The 20,128-nt window shown below is 42.6% G+C and overlaps 1 pseudogene; it reads left to right on the top strand.

Annotated features, from left to right (window-relative positions):
• The first annotated feature begins 319 nt into the window (after window positions 1–319).
• LOC130020518 (TAR DNA-binding protein 43-like) lies at window positions 320–1,589 on the top strand (annotated as a pseudogene).
• Window positions 1,590–20,128: the final 18,539 nt, after the last annotated feature.

The raw sequence follows: 20,128 nt of genomic DNA, 5'->3' as shown, positions 1-20,128 counted from the left end.
GGTCCCACCAATTCCTTTCTAATGTATTCAAAAGCACATAGATGTCTAGTCCCACAACAAGATGACATTTCAATTAAATCCAATTTAAAAATTATGCAAAATAGAAGACATTGGTGAACCCAAAGAGCTCGATTTAAGAATGTGTAAAATACTTGAATACTTGAATATGATGTCACGAAGAATATAGAAATACATGAATAATAAATACATCAAAGTGTTCAAGGTTAGTGCGAGCCGAGAGCGAGCAGTCGTGGGCGCTGTCCTTGCACGCGCCGCCTCGTGGGTTCCGAGCGACCTAGCGGACACCGAGCGGGCGAAGATGACCGAGTACATCCGGGTCACGGAGGAGGACGAGAACGATGAGCCCGTCGAGATCCCGTCGGAGGACGATGGCACCGTGCTGCTCTCCATGGTCACGGCGCAGTTCCCGGGCGCCTGCAGCCTGCGCTACCGGAACCCCGTGTCGCAGTGCATGCGCGGCGTGCGCTCGCCTGGTGGAGGGCATCCTGCACGCGCCCGACGTGGGCTGGGGCAACCGGGTCTACGTGGTCAACTACCCCAAAGATGACAAAAGGAACATGGAGGAGGCTGATGCTTCGTCGGAGGTGAAGGTGAAAAGGGCCGTGCAGAAGACGTCTGACCCCATCGTGCTCGGCCTGCCCTGGAAGACCACCGAGCAGGACCTCAAGGAGTATTTCAGCACCTTCGGGGAGGTCCTCATGGTCCAGGTAAAAAAAAAGATATCAAGACTGGTCACCAAAAGAGGGTTTGGCTTTGTGCGGTTCACGGAGTATGAGACCCAAGTGAAGGTGATGTCCCAGCGACACATGATTGATGGACGGTGGTGTGACTGCAAACTTCCAAATTCTAAGCAAAGCCCGGATGAGCCTCTGAGGAGCAGGAAGGTGTCTGTGGGCCGCTGCACCCAGGACCTGACTGCCGACGAGCTGCGGCAGGTCTTCTGCCAGTACGGGGAGGTGGTCGATGTGTTCATCCCCAAGCCCTTGGGGGGGGGGGGGGGCGTTTGCCTTCGTCACATTTGCAGATGATCAGGTGGCCCAGTCCCTGTGTGGCGAGGACCTGATCATCAAAGGCATCCTCTGCGTGCATATCTGCAATGTGGAGCCCAAGCACAATAGCAATAGGCAGTTAGAGAGAAGTGGAAGATTTGGTGGTAATCCGGGTGGCTTTGGGAACCAGGGCGGGTTCGGGAACAGCCGGGGCGGCGGGGCGGGACTGGGCCACAAGCAGAGCAGCAACATGGGGGGCGGGATGAACTTCGGCGCCTTCAGCATCCACCCGACCATGAGGGCCACGGCCCAGGCCGCCTTGCAGAGCAGCTGGGGCATGATGGGGATGCTGGCCAGTCAGCAGAACCAGTCGGGCCCGTCAGGGAACAACCAGAGCCAGGGCAACATGCAGAGGGAGCCCAACCAGGCCTTCGGCTCCGGGAACAACCCGTACAGCGGCTCCAACTCAGGCGCCGCCATCGGGTGGGGGTCGGCCTCCAATGCGGGCTCAGGTAGCGGCTTCAATGCATGGACTTCAGCTCCAGCATGGACTCGAAGTCGTCGGGCTGGGGCATGTAGGCTGGGCTGGTCAGTTAGACGCTAGAGACTGGTGGGAATTCAAATTTTTCTAAACTCATCGTAAATATATTGTAAGATACATACGCACTAAGAATTTTCAAAATTGTTTTTTTTCGGTGTGGAGTATATTCAGGAGTATTTTTGACATCTTTCATTTAGAAAAAGAAGAAAAGCTAAAGGAATTTTCTAAGTTTTGTTACGTAACGGGTTGAACTCTTGAGTGTTTGAAAGTGAACTGCTGTTAGCCTGACAGGTAAACCAACACCACAATTGCTATCAAGAGGCTTCTCCTGTAATTATTTTATCCCTGGACTTGTCACCTGAATTATTTGCATGTTCAAAGTGGAACCCATTGGTTAGAGCTGCAGTCTTTCCTCCTCATTTTAATTTGAACCCCACCATACAGATTTTCTCCGTAGGAAGGTCCCTGGAGATCGTGGTGTTGCAATGTTTGGTTCTTTTCTTTCTGTTCAATTTCTTAACGCTTGTCTCCCCTCATATGCGAGAGTACGATATGAAGCCTTCATTTAATCTCTGCAGTTCATCTCATTTCAAATGTCTGTGGAAGAAGCACTCACTGACAGGAGTGCTGTACTCACTGCGCCGTGGGGCTCCGTCCGCTGCTTTGCCCACGCACGCAAGAGCTCGTCCCCACGCCGCCAGGCTGCGTCTCTGACAGTGGGTGTCCCATTTTTATCTGCTACTCTTTCTTTCCTGGAGTCGGATCAATGCTGTGACGGCAAGGCTGTGCTGTGAACCAGAAGGCTGTCTGAACTTCTGAAACCTTGTGTGGGATTGATGGTGGTGCCGGGGCATGATACGCTGGTATGAGCGAGGACAGGAGAGCGTGTGCAGAGACTTGGTGGTGCATAATGGAGATTCTTTAACTGGGCGAGATGTGTCTCTCAACCTGTGGCTTTGGTGCGAGAGTGTGCGGAGAGCCATGGTAGCAGATAACATACGTACGAATGTTTCTTGCATTCAAAGGACATACACGTCTGTTGGAAGACTTGAAGTGAGTCTTGCTCTTAGCAAACCAACGTTAGCTGAATGTGTTAGTGACACGATACTGGTATGCCCCGCCCCCTTGTCAACTGCTGTGAATGCTATATGGTGTGTGTCCTCTCCTGCTCCTGATCTATTGGTGTGGTCATGTGGCCTGGCGCTGGTGAGCTGAGCTTACGTGCTGTACAGGAGTCTCGGAGCGGAGTCGCCAGTGAGGGGGGCGGGGGGAGCGATCCTGGGGCCTGCCCACCCCGAGGATGCGGTTGGCGGTCTTGTACCCTGTGCTTGGATGCTTTTATAAGAGTTGCCAATGTTGGAAATTCTGAAATAAAACTGATTTAAATAAAAAAGTGTTCAAGGTTAAAATCTAAAAGTCCAATAATTTTATAGTTGGTGAGAATGCAAGCCACTGGAATCCTCATAAATAGGCAGCAAATGTGATGGTGGCAAATTCCTTAGAAAATTAAATGTATATACATACTTAGCAACTCCATTTGTATTTCTCCCTAGAAGATATGACAGCATATGTATACACAAACTGTATAAAAATACACATCAGCTTTAGAGAAACTGGAACTCATCCAAACATTTATCCACTGGTTAGTGTACAAATTGTGATAAATCCCTGCAATAGAATGTTTCTCCCTGATACAAAAGAATTATTCATGGAATTCTATAAATACTTTTATGTTCTTTTCTTTCATTTTAGTGTTGGGGCTCAGAGCTTACTTCTAGCTCTGTGCTCAGGGACCACTCCTGGTGGTGACTTGGGGACCACATGGAGTCCTGGAAATTGAACCCTGGGCAGCTGCACTATATAGCTCCAGCCCCTGGGATTCTATAAACCTTATACTGGACACAAGGCAGCATACTTTGTAATTAGAAATACATAAAAATGCAAAACAGATTATGGTATAATAACCCAGGCTACTTGCTCCAGTCTAGGATTATTTGGGCAAAGAATGACTAGAAAAGCATACAAAAGAACTTTCTGAATAATAGAAATGTTCTAAATTTTAATTGAGACATTGATTACATCTAGGAGTCTCAGTGAATTTTTCACATTATATGTAAGCCACTTTCTTTTTTTCTATTCCTCAGCCAAAGAAGGCAGAAAGAAAGAAAGAAAGAAAGAAAGAAAGAAAGAAAGAAAGAAAGAAAGAAGAAAAAGTGTACGTAATAAGCCCACTAATATTCTCAAGTTATCTCAAAGATTTGTAATAGTAGTTGGACCAAAGACTAACCGAAATAAAGATAAGACTGTAATTTGAGATACCAAAGAGCAATGAATAAGACTTTGCATATGATTTATTTAGAATGGGTGAAGGACAACTAGAAGGTGAAGGTAACGACCAGATTCTTGGTTTGAGACAATTAGGTGGTTTGTGGTTTCAAATCCATAAAAATACAGAAGTTGAAACTTTAATTGATATGTGAGGGGATGAAAACGATTACATGTTTCACATATGGTTGAGGTGACCCTAAATTATGCAAGTTAGGTCTGGGTAAAAGTTAGATATACTGTTTCACCTTGGATGGAGGAGGAATAATTTCCCATAATGTCTTGGTAGTTATCATCACACAGATATCATAACACAGATAGAAAGGAGAGGAGGTTGTCTAGAAAGAGAATGTAGTGAAAGTGCAATTAAAGAACTGATATGACAGAGCCTTTAAAAGAGTCTATAGACCAAGTAGAGAAGATATGGTTGACAAAGAACACTGACAAATAATGCCTAGAGATATCTGAGTAAGGCTTCCTGAGGAAGGGGAAGCAGCTGACACAGACAAAAGAACTATGCCTTTGATGAAACATTGGGTTGGAGAGGATAGGGTGGGTGGGTTTAGCTCCAGACAGTTTCTTTAGGTTGAAAGATGTCAAAGTTTTACAGCTTTGAGCTGGGAGGCCAGACCACATCCTGAAAATGACACAGGGGAAAAACGAATGGATTTCACAATCACTAAAGTAGAACAGCAGAATTTAACTTTTAAAACTTGGATTAAAAGCTTGAGACTGTATAGGGTAGGCGCCTGCCTGGCACACTGCTGATCCTGGTTTGCTCACAGCACCACATATCATCACCCAAGCACAGTGATCTCTGAGCACGGAGCCTGGAGTGGCCTGAGCATACCCAGGTGATGCCCCAAAATAAAAACAAATAACAACCAAACAAGGTTGATAAGGTCTCTAGCAAGTGTTCAATGACAGTTGGAATCAGTGCCTTTTTTTTTTCATAATAACAACCTGTCTAGTTATGCATTTTCTTTTCTTCTTTCTTTAATTGAATCACCAAGAGATAAAGAGTTGAAAAGCCATTTATGGTCAGATTTCAGTCAAACAGTGTTCCAACACCAATCCCACCACCAGTGTACATTTCCCACCACCTGTGTCCCTAGTTTCCCTCCCGTCACTCTTCCCCCACAAGCCTCTCTCTACAGCTGGCAATTTCCTTCTTTCTCGCTTTGCCTGTTTTTCCCCATCTCTGTCTGTCTCTGTCTGTCCCCCCCCATCTATCCCCCTCCCCACTTTTGGGTATTATGGTTTGAAACACAGATACTGAGAGGTTATCCTATTTGTTCTTTTACCTATTTTCAGTCAGCAGTTCTTAGAGTGATCATTTCCAACTATTTTTGTCAGTGCAATTTTCAATTGCATAATTTTATGCTTATGCCCAAGCTAGAAAGGAGAATGGTTGGGTTCATATAACATCATAACATCATGGATATACAAAAAGTTTCAATTAAAGAGTCAAAATTTTTGAGAATGAATAAAATTAGGTACCAAGGAGAGAGGAGAAGGACAGGAGGAAGCTGATGGACAGAAGAGGACAGGTACAAATTTGGACAGGAAGATCAGGTGCTGTCACAGCACAGGGTTGTTGGAAGTCTTTGAACCAGCAAACCAAAAAGACCAAAAGATTTGTCAGAGAGGGAATGTCTGCGTTGATTATTTCAGCAGATCCAGCATTTGGAGAAAGGAAATGACATAGGTATCAGATTGCTAAGGTAGAGTAGAGATCACAAAACCAAAAGTCTAGGATATTAGGTGAGTCAACGACAAGGATAATGAAGTTTTATTGATGATAGCAGATGCTGGAGAGCAAAACCATGCCACAGTTTTGATAGTCCAGTCCAGTGAGTAAGGCTGTTTCCAAACCACCACATAACAGCCGTGAGCAGGAGATGAGAGTAGCATAGCCAGCTGGCAAAGAATGGGAAAAGAATTGATGTTTGGACAGCAAATCAACCCCAACAACCATCTTAAAAATGCAGAGAGATGCAGAGAATCCTCCACTTAAGAAGACTAAGAATGAAATTTTGTTCTTGTTTCAGGGGGAGCAGATCTCAGCCTCATCAGGAAAGGTGGGTGAAGGGGAGGAAGTCGTAGAGTTGGCGCTGGACTGAGATGAAAGAAAGAGAGAGGGTGAAGAGTAAGGGCCCGGTGAGGAGTGCTGCTTGCCTGTGGAAAGTCAGAGGGTGAAGGGTAAGGGCATGGTTAGGAGTGGTGCTTGGCTGTGGGAAGTCAGCTCCTATTCTCTGCCACTAATCACTGGCCTCAATCAGTGTGGAGCGAATGGTAGTAGGGGCCACAGCAGAGTATATAAAACTAGAATGTGAGGGAGATACAGAACCACTGCCCAACTACAGCTAATCGTCTCTTCATACACTGCCATTAATCAGTCAACAAAAGGGAGTTCTTAGTCTCAAATGAGGTTGATGAAAATAGTTGATTACCTAAACTTCTTTACAGGTGATAAAATAATAGAAAAATTACAACTGAGTAGCCAATTCACCATATTATTGTTAAAGACTTTGATATAAAAATGAAAATAAAAAAATAAAGACTAATATAAAGGCTTGTCGACCAAGTGATCTTTAATTGTTTAAGGGCAAATCCTGAGCATGTCATTTTCTTTTCTTTTTTTTTTTTTTTTTGTTGCATTTTGGGTCTTACCCAGCGATGCTCAGGGGTTACTCCTGGCTTTGCACTCAGGAGTTACTCCTGGTGGTGCTCCGGGGACCAAATGGGATGCCAGAAATCGAACCCAGGTTAGCCGCATCCAAGGTAAACGCCCTACCCCGCTGTACTATTGCTTCAACACCCTTAACATGTTATTTTCATTTCCTTTTAATTTCACTTCCATTGACTATTCTAGAAAACAAGGGATATACTGCTGAAATGTTTTTTTATTGTCAAAGTTCCTGGCTTTTACATTGCTGTGTAGGCTGTAATTAATTGCCTTAGTGGCCTCCTGGTCCTAGAGAGAAATATGAGAAAGGGGCTTACTTGACTGGTATTAGTCAGTGGGGATGCACCATTCATGACAAACATTATCCATATCACTCATGTGTCTGACAGATATGTGATTGGCAGCTAGACTGAGCACATTTCAGCTGCAGGATTTATCCCAAATTTGATTCAATGATTTCTGAGATAAAAGCATCATAAATATCTTCAAGCAGTCACTAGAAATTGCCAAGGCAGTAAAGGAGAAATTATTGAATTATCGATTCTGATACTGAATTTCTGTTTGATATTTTTATTTATATAACTTTTGGTCTTCTAAAAAAATACACTTTGTTCCAGTGCCAGACATCTCATGAGAAATTCATTTTCTTTTCATTTTAAGATACTTGGATTATACAGAAAAGGCAATGAAATAGATTAGGAGGATTTAAAAAAGAAGAAGAAGAAGAACTAAGTACTAAGGCAGAAGGGAAAAAGCTCAGTGAAGACAGGAGTTTATTGAATAACATGAGTGCGTTGATCTGAAGTCATCCAGAATAGGATTAGCAGAACACTAGATGAAAGACAACCATGCGAGCAAGCCGGGTCCTGGGAAAACATCCAACCCCATCAAAAAATGGGGCAATGAAATGAACAGAAACTTTCTCAAAGAAGAAATCAGAATGGCAAAAAAGCACATGAGAAAACGTTCTACATCATTAATCAAGGGAGATGCAGATCAAAACCACAATGAGATACCATCTCACACCTCAGAGACTGGCCCACATTCAAAGGAACAAAAGCAACCGATGCTGGCGTGGATGTGGCGAGAAAGGAACACTCCTTCACTTTTGGTGGGAATGCGGACTGGTTCAGCCCTTTTGGAAAACAATATGGACGATTCTCAAAAAATTAGAAATTGAGCTCCCATTTGAGCCAGCAATACCACTCCTGGGAATATATCCCAGAGAGGCAAAAATGTATAGTCAAAGTGACATCTGCACTTGTTTGTTCATTGCAGCACTCCTTACTATAGCCATAAACTGGAAGAAACCTGAGTGCCCAAGAACAGATGACTGTTTAAAGAAACTCTGGTACATATACACAGTGGAGTACTATGTAGCTGTTAGAAAAGATGAAGTCATGAAATTTACATACAAGTGGTACAACATGGAAAGTATCATGTTAAGCAAAATGAGTCAAAAACAGAGGGATGGACATAGAAAGATTGCATTTGTCTGCGGAATATAAAGTAACAAAATCTGAGATTAATACCCAAGAATAGCTAAGATCAGCACCAGGAGGATTACTCCATAGCTTAGAGGCCAGCTGGGCATTCTAGGAAAAGGGCAGCTCAGATAGAGAAGGGAGCACCAAATAAAGGGTGTTTGGAGGATCTTCCCAGGAGGGGAGATGCTTGTTGAAAGTAGACTCTGGACTGAACATATTTGCCACTCAATGCCTCTTTTGCAGAACACAACACCCAAGAGGAGAGAGAGAACAAAAGGGAATGCCCTGCTACAGAGGCAGGGTGGGATGGGGATGGGGGTGGGAGGGATATTATCCATTGGGGTGGAAAATGGGCACTGGTGGAGGGAGGGGTATTTGATCATTGTATAATTGAAATCCAAGCACAAAAAATTTTAAATCTACAACTGTACCTCATTGTGTTTAACTAATGAAAATTTTAAAAAATGGAAAAAAAAAGAAATATAATAAAAAGATGAAACACCAAAGATGCTTTGCAGGGCATGGGATCAAAAAAGATTCAAGCATAATCCATATTTTTTTTCAATTTGTCTAAATTTTTATTTGACTAGCAATACTTAGATCTCCAATTTTTACTTCCAGGCTTTTCTCTGAAAATGATTTTTCCAATCAGTTGTCTTGCCATCCAGAAACACAGGTTTGTTTTGTTACTCCATTAATTTCCTAAATTAGACCCATTTTAGACCATAAAAAAACAATCCAAGTAATTCACCTTTCTTTACTTTTCATTTCTACTTTATTATTTTTCATATTAGGTTTCTACTTTAGAAATTGAAATTAACTCTTAAAGGTGTCTCAACCACCTCGCTTTCTAATGCAGGTTTCATCTTTTCAAACTCTTCAATATTTAACTGAGGTGATATGTTTATAATATTCTTTGTTACAGATGCAAGTATGTAATTTGACAAATGTATATAGTACAGCATGCAAACCACCAAAGGAGGAATTATATCCATCTCCACACCACTTATTCCATCTCTTCTTCCCTTCTAGTCATCATCAATTAAATACATAAATATTTAGATACTGTTTGAAAAATTTTAATGATAAAGATCATGACATCTAAGCATTATGACAAAGGTCCACTTGATTTGAAACGGTACTAATTCTTTAGAAAATTATTCTTTATAACAATATATAATATGAAGTTGCAAGTGACTTTGGGTATGATCTAATTCAACAGTGTACCCATTTTTTGGGCATTATATAATGGGATGGGGAAGTTATAGTGAGTGAATATATAAAGGTTGAACAGGATGTCAATGGAAACAATGAATGAAATATCTCTGGATAATATAAGACATTAGGTAAAGGACGTATTTGTATTGGAAGCCATATAGAATATAACTGAGACATTTTCCCAGAACACAGACACAAAATATTAAATAGATATTCATTTCATGAATGTAAATAAATAAGGCGTGTGGTACTAAACAAATGTAGATCAATATTGAACTTTTTGATTAATCTAAATATTCTTCTGTTTTGCTTAATATCTTTTAAGTAGAATGGATTAGAGAAAAGATACAGACCCAGAATAATAATACTCAGAGGAATACTGCTTAAAACTGGATTAAATTTATATTTACTCAACAGAAAATTGCACATGTACTTATGCATGCAGTGTCTTCCATCATCCTTACTTCATATCCCCATTATCAATTTTGCCAGATGTGGCTCATAACAAGAACAAGCGAATATCTTGAAGACCCATGTATAGCTTATTTGAATGGAAATGTCATCTTGTTTGGTTCAATTAAATTCGTTCTTTGGTCAGTTCATAGAAATTCTTTCTCTTATTGATACTACCCATCTTTGCCTTGAAGGAGAAATACAAATATCCACAGTGTAGATGTAACCGTCAAATAACTTTTCAGTGTTTCCAACTGTCTGAAAATACCTATGGTGGAAAGTAGTCTAAGTGAAGCCTCTCAGTGTGGGATATTTATGGCACTGTAACCATTACTGGCATTTGGACTTCATTCCTTTGTACCTTTTATCATTCTTTAGTGCAATGATGGTTCAGATTTTGTGTTCTCTCCTACAACCAGTACTTCCTTCTCCTCCACAAAAATGTTATCTGCCAGTCCAAGTGAACACCGGCATGCTGCTGGGAAACCTGAGAATGTATGTTCTTACACACCATCCCAAAATTGAAGACCAGCAAACTGTTTTACATTTTTGTGAGGATACCTTGGAGGTATAACCAACTGACATAGAGATCAACTGAACATAGTGAGACAGGGTTCTTCCGCAAATGTTTAGGATGTCACATCATTCCACTTTGCTTCTTTATTTTCCTATGCGTTTTTTTTCCAACACTTCCTGAGGACACTTTTCACAGATACATTCAATTTGCTGTTCGTCTCCAAAAAATCCAGTCTAAACAAGTTGACTGAAACAGTCGTGTGCCTCTGGGACTGCCCTCCTGAAATTCTTGGTCAAGCTATCTTTGATTTGACTTTCATTAGTGAGGTCCAAAGGGAGGATGGAGCAAATGGCAGGAAGCTTGGAGACTTGGCTTGCACAAAATCCTGCATCGTGCTGCTTCCTACCTATAGGGCAGGTAGGTTCTCAGCTCTCACCTTTGAACACAGACACAGTCTCTTAGTCCTTGGCAGTGCGTTCTGCCAGGTTGCATGATGTTGCAGATATCCGTGAGTTTTGGTACTCACCTTAGGGGCATATCATGCCTAAGCAAGTGCAACATTAAAAGAGAGAAGAGAGGTAATGATGACATCTTCAGATGAAGCCCATAATAGCAAACAATATGCACTGTTCTGTTCTTTGAAGGAGGCCTCACATATTCACCTACAGTGGGTCTCCACAGATTTTGTAGAAGCACCCAGTCATCTTATTTTCTTCTTTATATTTTTTAATTTTTTGTTTTGGGGTCATACCTAGTGGTTTTCAGGGTTCAAACCTGGCTCTACTCTCACGGATCAATCCTGGCAGTGCTTAGGAAACATATGGGGTATGAGAGATTGAACCTACATGAACCAGGTGCAAGCTAAGTGTCTGCCTGCTAAAGTATCTAACACAAGTGCCTACTTGCTAAACTATCTTTCTCTCCCCATTTTTTGGTAATGATCTTAACAAAGACAAAGCTTTTGGTGAAAAATATTAATGGTCTTATTAATAGTTAAGGTAAGAAAAAATTTTGTTTTGAGTTGATGTGTTAGAATTGTTAAATATGCTTCTAAACTTCAATATCTCCTCCTCTGAAATGTATACGTACTTTGCTATAATTACAGCAGGTAGGGCATTTGCCTTGCATGCAGCCAACAAGGCAGAGCCGAGTTCGATTCCTCCGCGCCACTCGGAGAGCCCAGCAAGCTACCTAGAGTATCTCGCCCACACGGCAAAACCTGGCAAGCTACCCGTGAAGTATTTGATATGCCAAACACAGTAACAAGTCTCACAAAGTTACTGGGCCCACTAGAGCAAATCGATGAACAACGGGATGACAGTGACAGTGCCTATTTACTGATCAGGTTGGATTATTTTTTCCAGTATGCCTTTTATCTGAGTGTGGTCTTGTGATAAAGTTCTGGTTAATGCTATATAAACATGTAAGCATATGGTATTTCATGAAATCAGCCTAGAAACACATGAAGGAAAAGAAATCAATTGTCTTAGGTGCGCCTGAGCCATTAAATAGTGATAGAGGATCATGAAGTAGCTTTAATAGGAGAAATAATCAGTTATAATTGTGTTGTAAAAGGTAAAGCTTGGTACTTTGATAAGAATGCTATATGTATTTCTGGATTATGCACATTTAAATTCCATGTAGTTAAGAGGGCATCATACATTGCGACCTTAAAGTCAGAATACTTGAGGTCTGAGCAAAAGTACAGTCGGTGACATGCTTACTGTGCACATGGGTCTTCTTCCTAGCACATAATATAGACTCCTGAGGCCACTACAAGTGATCAGTGTAAAACCAAGAAGGAATAAGAACTGACCATCACTGGATATGCCCCACCCAAAAAAGAATGAAATAGATGTGAAAAATAAAGTCAGAGTTCTCTCTTTCTCTCTCTCTCTCTCTCTCTCTTTCTCTCTCATAGAGGTTGGAGGAAATTGGACACTCTGGTGATGTATATGATTTAAAACTTTATACGCAAGAAACCATATAATTAACAATACTTAAATCACTGTTTTCAAAGGTAAATATATACAATATATAATTCTGTACTAAACCTATAATTTTATGGCATACCCAGTGGTGTCAGACTTCATACTATACATAGATGATTTTGCACCTGAATATAAATGGACAGTCATGGAAAATAAATTTATTTCATCAAAGCCTGAGGGTTTATTTTCATTAAAAATTGCTATTCACATGCTTGTAGGTTTATATACCAGGAATGAATGAGACTGTACAGACTCTACTTTCTCTTTCTGACTCATTGTGATGATATTGGCACCCTCTGGTTCCGTCCATGTTGAAGAAAAGGGTACATTTTCATAATTTCTGACAGTTGAGAGGTAAACGTACTGCATTGATATACGTTTTCACATTCTCTTTTTCTGATCATCTGCTATTGAATACTACGTTGTATTCAGATTGTGGTCAAAATAAAAAGCACCACAATGAACATAGGTATGCATATCTCATTTCAAATTGTGTTTTTGTACGTTTTTGGAAAGAGATATGAGTGTAATCACTGAATCATATGGCAGATCTTTTTGAGAAATCTCCATGGCCTTTTCAGGAAGGCTGAACCAGTATTTTTTCACTTCAAAAAGAGAAGGTTGGGGCCAGAGAAATGGTAGAGGGGGTAAGGTACTAGCCTTCCCAACAACTTATACCAATGCAAGCCCCTGCACAATCTACGTCCTCCCTCAAACCCCCAACCCAAGCCTCACCAGGATTGACTCCTGAGCACATAACCAGTAGTATGGCCTGAGCACCAAGAGAGTTCTCCATCCCTAACAGCAAACGACAAGAGAAAATGAAGGATTGGGGGTTTTCTTTTTTCTTTATTCTTTTTGCTTCTACAACTCCATCAGCACTTGGTGCTTTCATATGTTCTATCCTCACTGGTGTAATGTGATATTTTTGTCATTTTTATTTACGTTCCCTAGATAATTCCTGATGAAAATTAACACTTCAGTTTATGTTCCTATTGGTCATTTCTATATCTTTTATGGAAAAATATTTGCCCAACTCCTCTCCCCTCTGTTTGGATGAGGTTATTTGTTTTTGTTTATTTGTTTGGTTTGGTTTTGGGGTCACACCCGGCGATGCACAGGGGTTTCTTCTGGCTTTGCACTCAGGAATCACTCATTTTTCCCCCCACATTGCTTCTTTATTTTCCTATGAGGTATTTTTGCCAACACTTCCTGAGGACACTTTTCACAGAAACATTCAATTTTGCAGTTCGTCTCCAACAAATCCAGTCTAAACAAGTTGACTGAAACAGTCGTGTGCCTCTGGGACTGCCCTCCTGAAATTCTTGGTCATGCTATCTTTGGTTTGACTTTCATTAGTGAGGTCCAAAGGGAGGATGGAGCAAATGGCAGGGAGCTTGGAGACTTGGCTTGCACAAAATCCTGCATCGTGCTGCTTCCTACCTATAGGGCAGACAGGTTCTCAGTTCTCACGTTTGAACACAGACACAGTCTCTTAGTCCTTGGCAGTGCGTTCTGCCAGGTTGCATGACGTTGCAGATATCTGTGAGTTTTGGTACTCACCTTAGGGGCATATCATGCCTAAGCAAGTGCAACACTAAAAAGAGAAGAGAGGTAATGATGACATCTTCAGATGAAGCCCATAATAGCAAACAATATGCACTGTTCTGTTCTTTGAAGGAAGCCTCATATATTCACCTACTCTGGATCTCCACAGGTTTTGTAGAAGCACCCAGTTATCTTATTTTCTTCTTTATATTTTTTAATTTTTTGTTTTGGGGTCACACCTGGCGCTGCACAGGGCTTTCTTCTGGCTTTTCACTCAGGAATCACTACTGGCGGTGCTCAGGGTGCCACATGGGATGTTGGGAATCAAACATGGGTCGGACACGTGCAAGGCAAACAACCTACCCACTGTGCTATCACTCCAGCCCCTGAGGTTATTTGTTTTATTGCTGAATTTTGTGAGTTCTTTATAGTAGTAATTTAGATGCTAGTTCTATGTCAGATGTGTGATGTGTGAATTTTTTTTCTATTTAGCAGAACATGTTTTTGTTTGCTGATAGTTTCTTTCTCAGTGCATACGCATTGTAGTTTGATGAATTCTGCTTATATTTTTCTCCTCTACAGGGCAAGGCTCAGGAACTGGTGCGGGAGTATAGTAGGTAAGGTGCTTGTCTTAGAGGTGGACAACCCGGGTTCAATCTCTAGCATCATTATTCGTAAGTTCTTGCAAACTATGGTTTTAAAGAAAACAATTTAATTCGGATTTTATTATATATTAATATCAATAAAACATAATTTTCTCTGTCAGCCTTCCTCTAGGCATTGGAATATCACCAACCATCTGAAGAAATACCAGAACACTTTTCAATATAATGAATGCTAAGTTGTTTATATTTCTCTGTTTTCTTTGTCAGTAGAGCTGAATCATTGGGAACTTCTGAAATCAATATCATGAAGGCATGCTTATACATCTTTTTCTCCATTTTATGGTTTCAGTTCTAATATCACGGTCTAGCCTATTCTAAGTTAATTTTCTTACATAGTGTAAGATTCTATTCCAACCTAAATATTTTTTTATGCTTGACTCGGGCTGGAGCGATAGCACAGCGGTAGGGCGTTTGCCTTGCACGCAGCCAACATGGCGGACCCAAGTTCAATTCCTGCACCCCTCTCGGAGAGCCCGGTAAGCTACCGAGAGTATCTTGCCCGCACTGCAGAGCCTGGAAAGCTACCTGTGATGTATTCAATATGCCAAACAAAGTATCAACAAAGTCTCCAATGGAGACGTTACTGGGCCCACTGGAGCAAATCGTTGAACAAAGGTAGGACAGTGTCAGTGTCAGTGTCAGTGTCAATTTCATTTAATCGTGAAGAATTGTGACAAATGGAACTAATTTATCCCTTTTACAATGTGGCAAAAATGATTACGGGGACAGAGAGATAATTAGTGGACAAGCACTTGCCTTGCAAATACACAACCAGGGTTACATCCCTGGCACCACATATGAACTCCAAAGCCCAATAGGACTGATTCCTGAGCACAAAGCCAAGAGTAACCCCTGCACATAGAAGGGGAGGGTATTAGACAAACTACAAAACTAGAAATGCAACAAACAAAATTGATAACGCATCTTGGTTTATTAGCACACCCATCATCCAATATGTACAACTGGGTGTCTGCACTGAGAACTTTTAAAACCTATTTCTCTTAGTAACACTAAGTACACAACATATTACTATCAGCTATAATCACTACTTGGCCCATGCTTTTGAAGTTTTATATATTAATCGAGGTGGAAAATGCCTTAAATCCTAGGCTTGCTTCCAGATGGGGATAGACTCTTGGAAGCTATCTCAAACAATACTGATCCATTTGCTTGAATAAATTACTCTTTGAGAAAAGACAACTTCAGTAGTAAAATTCAAAAAAATTCCAATAAATAATTGCAAAAATAGTAATAATGATTATGATAATAATCATAATCATAATAATTAGCCAGTCATAGATTCAGACAGGTGCATTGGGGAGCAAGGGAATATGAACAAAAACTAGAGAAGTGGAAAGGCAAGAAAATACATAAGATATTAGACTTCAAAGAAACTTGTTAGAAAACACTTCTTTCCCACTGAGTTTAAAAAAAATAAAAACAAGATATAAATAACAGCATTTAGGAAAAAATGAGAAATACCCTAGCATTTAGAAGAATAACTACTTATAATTCTTACAAATGAATACCTCAGTGAATAAAAACTGACTTAAAGTCAGAATAGACATGACTATATATGCCCATTATATAGAAATGTTTTGACATATCTGGAAGTAAGGAATTCTGTGTTGATGTTCCCAAACCACATATACGTTCCCACCTATTTTTTGAAACACCAAAATTTGCTGTTTATTATTTGTCTTACATTTTTTCAGTCACCAACATTGTTATTATTATTTTAATACGTTACACAAATAAAAAGTCAAAGTACATTAAGACTAGTGTAATGAACCTCTGGGCAGCCAGAATCCAGCATTTGTGGCACAGTCCTGCAACCTGGTAAAAACAATGTTTAAGAATTCAACAATCAAGAGATTTCACATGAATTTTGATGAGCCAAGCCCTCTTGTGGGGTTCATAGGTTGCAAAAAATACCATCAATTTTAGGGTCATTTACTTCAGTTAATTACAAAGAGGCAAATAAGCATGGCAAAGTTTACATAGAATCAAGGCTTCACCTGCCTCCCCACTTTCCCAACAACCTGTCTGAGGAGAGGAACCACTTCCAGAACCAGCTACAGTCCAGTACTGCAGTAGTGCAGGGGGAGTTGGATATCTCTTAGGGTCCAATGTAGCTGGATAGCTGGTGAGTGGCTACAACCGTCCTTAAGCCTACCCACAAGTACACAATGTACAGTCACCGATTTCCTACTTCTTGCTGTATCATAGGGCTGAAACAGTCCTCTTTCCTTTGATGTGTTTTGCTTAATGTTCAAACCCAACCGTGCTCAGGTGCTTCTCCAGGCAGGGTGCTCAGGAGTTGCTCCTGGGATGCTTCAGGTACCAAGGGGTCGAGGGATCAAATCCAGGCCTTCAGTAGGCAAAGCTTGTACTCACATCCTTGGAGCGATGCTGGCCCCATGTTTTTGGTAGGGCCCACGTAAGCCCACCTAGCTGGAATGACTACCATCTTCAGCAGTTGGTGGACCGATAGCGGAGAGAAGGAAATCACTGAATTAACAGACCCAGAAAGGCAGTCAATCAGAACCACAACGTCCCTAATTTCCTCAAGTCCAACCAAGCAGAGAATAGGTCTGTTGACAGTTGGGGTTCAGGGTATAAAAGGGGCTCAAAGATGTAGGGTTTCATTCTCTCTCTGGGGAGAAGACCCTGATTGATTGATTGATCAGTACCTCGACGCTATACTTGGAACGAAATAAAGCTCTGTTGAACTTTCCCATTTGTCCTGCACCCGTTCGTGATATCACAGACCCTAACAGTTTGAATGTCCACATGCTGCTGCTCTTGAAAACAATCATGCAATTAGAAGAACTATTGGTTGCCCACAGAGGGAGAGACAGGACTGATATTTGAGATTCAGAAGACTGCGAAGCTCTTATCAGTAAGTGTTCTTTATAGGGGTTTATCTCTTCAGCAGAGATTACAATGAAAATGCTAGAAACACATATTGAGAGGGCAGAAATATAGTATAGTGCTTAAGGTTAGGAATCTCTGACATGATTTCTGGGATCGAGAAAGTAGTGCACTAAACTATGTCAAGGCAGGAAGGGTCAGGGCATAGAATCATGCACTTTCTCTCTGAGGACACTCCATTCCCACTCTTTTTCTTGCCATTCAGAGTCACTTTGGGGAATGGGGAGTTCTGGGGCTCCTGGGGTGGGGGTGGGGAGCTGCCCTCAGGCCCAACTGCTGCATGAGCAGGAGTGGCTGCAGTCTCCATTGTGATGTCTGTGTTCTCTGCACAGGGTTGTGGGACATGGAATTCTCACTGGCCAATGGGGTTGCAGAACCTGGACCACACCCATGAAGCCCTCTATAAAAGCGCGACCTCAGCCTCTTGTGGCAACCTCTCTCAGCACTTTGATGAGAAATCCTCAAGGAAGTAACGAGATGAGGCCCCAACCCCCATTACCAATGGACACCCATCTGAATAAAGATATAAAATTAAAATCGGATAAAGCTAGAGAAATGGTAAGGAAAAAGTGCTGGGATCTGGTTCCCGTGGCTTGCCCAAGGCCCATGATGACCCATCAGTGGTCAGTGTGTGGCCACTGGCTGATAAACCCCTGGGCCCTTTCCAGACCAAACAAGTCTTTATCCAGTTTCACCCAGCAGCTGCTGCCCTCCTGGGACTCCTGGGGACTCTAGTCCAGTAACCCCTCGGGCTCTCCTTCTCGAGACAAACACCATCCTCCTGCCCATGGGTTCCTCCCATGGAGACGAGTATAAGAGAACTTTTGTCAGTGAGATGGGAACAAGCAGGCTCAAGCAGGTGTTGCTTTGCTTTTCCGCCGCTCAAAAAGTTCGAAGTGGAGAATGATTTAGTCCCTGGCAAGAGAAGAAAAAACAACTGCGGAGACAGTGGCAGGAACACCGCCACCTTCAGGCCCTGCCAACTGCCGACTGGGGTGAGTCTTGCCCTGCAGGACATCCAAGGAGATAGGTGCTCAAAGGGTGTTGCAGAGATGTTTAGGAATGTGGAAGGAGGGGGTACCCACAGAAAATCTGTTGCTGCTTCCCCACATGCTCGTGCTCTGCTTGGCCTGACATGGGGGGGCAATCCCAAAGCCCTGAACTGGAGTGTTTCACTTGAATGGGCAAGTTTGGCCTTTGAGATTGAGTTAGGACACGAGGGGAAGGGAGGGGGAAAGGCGGGAAGAAGTGTTTCTCAGGTATCAGCATGCTGGGCAGCCGAAGAAAAAAGGGTTCTTGTGTCTCTTCTCTGCCACAAACCATGATCATTTATCTGTAGCCCCCTTTGTTTAAGCGAGCCCCTTCATCAGAAATCTGGTTCTAGTTCTTACAATGGAGAAGCTTAGGTGGATGGATGCAGCCCTTCGGCCGCCTACCCCATCCTCATGGGCCTGATGAAAGGGATTCACGGTGAAAAAAAAGCCTTGCAATGGGACAGGCTAATCCTCCAGGTAGGGAAATGTGTGGTACTGGCCAATGGCCCTATTTGTTATGGCCGCTTGGTTCTCTCCTGCCACATTGCAAGGGGACCTGCCACCCCTGGACACCTGGTCTCGGTTGGTCTCCCTATTTTCCCTGGCCCTTGTCTGCTCTGTACTCTTTGCTCCCTTTAGACTAAGGACTGGGGTGAAGTGTGACCTTTACTGCTGCAATGGAGAATACTGTCCCATGGGAAAAGTGGCATGCCAGGTGCCATGCCCTCTGACAGATCTGCACGAGGTGCTGGCTGCATTCCCACTGTCGGAGTGTCTCTTGTTCCCCCCCTTGGCCCGTTCTGGATGTTTTCTCTACTGCTTGATTGACTGGGATGTTCTGGAATTTGTTTCCCTCTTCCATCTTCATCAGGAAGCAGGGAACAGGAATGAAAGCACAGAGCCCTAGTTGGATGATGGGGGTAGACGTGGGCAGGAGGTTTTCAGGTAAGGGGCTGGGGTGGCGCTGACTGACCGACTCACTTGGGTCTTCCAGAGTGGAGAATACGTTAAGGACCCGGAGAGACAAAAAATGGAATTTCTGGAGCAAACGTTAGCAGATATCACCGATAAGGTAAGCTCTGCTCCTGCTGGGGTGCGGCTCCTGCCTGAAAGGGGGAGGAGTTGCTGGGAGCCAGGGTAAGAGAGAACCAAGGCAGTTCCCATGAGGGAAACGGGGAAGGGCAGTGGGAAGGCCTCTATGTCAATTAGGGCCTGGCCTGGAAATTATAATCAAGGCTGAAGTATGTATCAAGAGAGAGTCCAAACAATGGGGGGTGGAGGGGTGAGGGAGGAGGGGCACAAAGCAGGGATTGAGCCCTGGACTGACGCCTAAACTTCACCACACAATAGCAAGATTCGGAAGCTTAAAGCCAGGTACAAAGATTCCTGCGAGGTTGGAGGAGGGAAGGAGGCAAGGGCCTGAGTGGTGTTGGTAGTGGTGTGCGTGTGTGTGTGTGTGTGTGTGTGTGTGTGTGTGTGTGTGTGTGGAGGGGGATCTCTTAAGTCCTGAGAATAAGAACATCAGGACCTGTGCGGGGAACAGACTGTCCCAAATGCACTTTCCTTGGGCCTGGGAGTCTGTGTGTGACAGTCACCTGTTCTTGCTGCCCCTGCTGGCCATCCTTAATCCCAGCTTCTTGCCCGCAGGTGAGGAAGAGCAACCAGGAACTCTGGACACTCTTCATCCTACAAGATTGTTACCTTCAAGATCTACAA

The sequence above is a fragment of the Sorex fumeus genome, unplaced genomic scaffold (assembly GCF_029834395.1).
Source record: "Sorex fumeus unplaced genomic scaffold, SorFum_2.1 ptg000012l, whole genome shotgun sequence".
Classification (NCBI taxonomy): Eukaryota; Metazoa; Chordata; class Mammalia; order Eulipotyphla; family Soricidae; genus Sorex; species Sorex fumeus.
This window is presented reverse-complemented; position numbering and strand designations above follow the sequence as displayed.